Source organism: Melampsora larici-populina, assembly GCF_000204055.1.
Source record: "Melampsora larici-populina 98AG31 unplaced genomic scaffold MELLAscaffold_70, whole genome shotgun sequence".
NCBI lineage: Eukaryota > Fungi > Basidiomycota > Pucciniomycetes > Pucciniales > Melampsoraceae > Melampsora > Melampsora laricis-populina.
Genome location: NW_006768834.1, coordinates 97,960 through 101,573, shown reverse-complemented (window position 1 = coordinate 101,573; position 3,614 = coordinate 97,960).

Sequence of the window (3,614 nt, the reverse complement as noted above, 5' to 3'; positions counted from 1 at the left end):
AGTGAAAGATCGGCCGTATATCACAATGGCTACATACTCAAGAAATATTCATGGAACTGTGTAACAGTAGTAGAATGGGAATATGATCCCTAGGACCCATATTCCCATTTGGGAACCTCTTTAATGCTGGCAGTGAAGTCCAAGCTCTTTGGTGAGTCTAGCTTTAATTTCAGTTTGGCGGGTATGCCTTCAAGGATATAATCGGCCTAGGTCGTAATAAGATTTCCATCTCTCAGTTCGCCGCTTGACAGCTGATGGGGATGTTTTAGATTTGAAGTTTTTCTTCTTGAATCCATTCTTTTCGGCTCTTTTCCTTCTTTTTTGACGTGACATGGTGATCTATGTAAGATTAAGTAAGACAAAACAATCAGCCGATGATGAGATGGATTGGAAGATGTACGACTTTGAGCATTACTCGATCGATTAACTAGTGAACCAGTAACCGCAAGAGTTTGGTTAGAGGTGGTTGATACAATCAATTCAATTGATACAGTCGATTTTGATGCAGCAATATTCAAATCAGCGAGCCGTATGACCAGATGGATCGTAGCCGGAGGCCAACAACACTCTAATCAAGCAACCACGACTAAGAGGAAATATTGATCGTTTTTGATTTGAAATATTGTCCACTTAGATTAAAGGTAAATCTTGAGGGTGTAAGCGAGTTGAGAATTGAAAAGATGATGGGATGGGTGGTAAGGTAGATTCCCATCGCGCTCGATGGGAACAGAAGTATGAAATCGAAATGAAACCTTTCAATAGGTTTATTTAATTGTAATTGTATTTAATCGATTGATTTGATTCAATTCATCAATTCAAATGATTGAATCGAATTAAAAAGGATTCTTTCAAATGCATCATTTGAAAGAATCCCTTTCGATCAATACATTCATTTGAATATATCAACACAAATAAATGTATTGAACAATCCTATGAACAAGTTCAATTGAATTTTCAAATGAATTCGAATGATTCAATTGTATTGATTCAATTGGATCATTCGATTGAATGAATTGGATTGAATCAAATCAATCAAATGTAAACAATTGAATCATTCTATCGGATGATTCGATTGGATCAATTTGATTGATTTGATTCAATTCAATTCATTCAATTGAATTCAATTGTATTCATTCAAATGAATCGTTGAATTAATACAGTGATCCAATTGAATTAAATTGTGGCAATTTGATTTGTGTCACCACAAACCACAGCTGTGACACAGCTGTGAGGTTTGTGGTGACACAGTTGTTTGTGGCACAACATTGTTTAGTGGTGACACAAACCTCACAGAGGTGAAACAATTGTGTCACAGCTGTGAGGTTTGTGTCACCATGAACCACAGCTGTGTCAGTCACAGACCTCATGGGTGTGACACAGGTTACACCTTGATGACACTCATGTGTACATAGGGTTTGGACAAACCTTGCATTACACTATCATTTCTTGTGTTCTTGTGTAACCACACGAGAAATGGCTCATGATGGGACGTGTGACACATATGTGCCACACCATTGTGACACTGTTAACACAACTGTGACACACCGGTGTGAATGGAGTGGCACAACGGTGTGCTCCAACTGTGTCACATGTGACACTCCATTCAACATTTTTGGCTCGTAAGTCCAAACAAAAATGATGGCAGATCAAGTTAGGAGCCAGATCACCTCAATTGCAAAGTTGAAACATGGAACAATTGTTTTTCTGATTCATGTTAAGTTTAAATTATCTTATTGATACCAAAACATACAACATGATGGGTCACAATTGTGTCACGTGTGACACAGCTGTGCCACACCATTGTGTCACATGTGACACAATTGTGGCACACCGTTGTGAATGGAGTGGCACAACGGTGTGGCACTACTGTGTCACATGTGACACTCCAATCAACATTTTTGGCTCGTAAGTCCAAACAAAAATGATGGCACATCAATCTAGGAGCCAGATCACCTCAATTGCAAAGTTGAAACATGGAACAATTGTTCTTCTGATTCATGTTAAGTTTAAATTATATTATTGAAACCAAAACATACAAATGTCTCATGATGGGTCACACCTGTGTAACGTGTGACACAGTTGTGTCACACCATTGTGACACTGTTTTTACAGTCGTGCCACAGCTGTGGATGGAGTGTCACAACGGTGTGGCACTATTGTGTCACATGTGCCACTCCATCCACCGTTGTGGCACGATTGTAAAAACATAAATGTGGGCACATCAATTTAGGAGCCAGATCACCTCAATTGCAAAGTTGAAACATGGAACAATTGTGGTTCTGATTCATGTTAAGTTTGAATTATATTATTAAACAAGAAAGACAAAAAAAATATCAAAGAAGGAGAACCGAAACAAACCAGGGGATTTCCAAGGTGTAGATCCAAAATAACAAAGAATTAATAAGAGATCAAGTTTAGGATAGAAGCAAGAAAAGAGAAAACATTAAAACTACTTATTCTTCAGGCTCAGATAAATCAGAAGAGCCAGAATCAAGATCAATTTGACGTGCTTTGGACCAATCAATCTTCTTGTTCTCACTTTTGCGCCACTCATTGTAGACTTTGATGTTACCTAAAAACCTTTCCTCCCATCCAATAGCAATGCTGTCCCGTAATGTAAACCACTCTGATCGTATATGAGGGATTGGAAGCTCAGGTTGGATATCCAGTGTGAGTGATATACAGTGACAGCTATTTATCATTCCCAGAATGATAGGCTGGGCGTCTTTTTCTTTATCCGGTGAAGTGAAAAAAGGTAATGAAGTCGCAGAGTATTGGGCGACATCAGAGTAAGATATGACTGGCCTTTCGTAGGTATTTGCTATAATACAGCAGCCTCCAGGAATCGGGTAGTAAAACTCCCGGCCTACTACTAAGTTGGGGTTTTCAAGAATCGAGAGCATCTTCTCTATGTCAAACGGCTCAGATGACAATGTCAAAAGGTGTTTCGTATACCAAGGGAGACGTTTTTGGACTTCTGCAAGCATTTCACGCCTGACAATCGGTGCCTCATCAACACCTCGACCAAGTTGTACCGCAATTGCTCCAAAGGTGCAGAGACCTTTGCTGGGTGGGTTAACGGCGGATTTGATGAAAGGAAACAACTCTACGGGGAGGGTCTTGACACAATCCCATCTCTGCGAGTTGAATCATAATATCAAATCAGTAAAATTACACGTATACATTCTATCTGTTCATAAACTAAGAAATGAAGCCAGCAAGGGACGTACTTTGACTATTGCCTGGTTTTCTTTTGACATGTTCTTTACGCGTTCCATCACTTTTTGTTCGTATTTGGATAGCTTCGGCTTTGCCTTCGACTTCGATCTTTGTTTGGAGGCTTTGTGGTGCAAGGTAAGCTGATGAATCAATTAGTTAAGACGAGTGATGAAAATGGAAGTTGGAAACTAACTTCATGCTTGTTTGCTTGTGTCCGAGCTTTCTTCACCTTTGGTTGATCCTAGAGTAAACAAATGGAGTTAGTTGATGATAGTCATCTAATTATGATTTGATCTCCTACGTTTTCTTTATTTTGAATTGTCCTAGTCGATTTTTGGGCAACTTGAGCCTGGCTTGAGCTTGAAGCCCTCGTTGTTATTGGACTCGTAGGATGG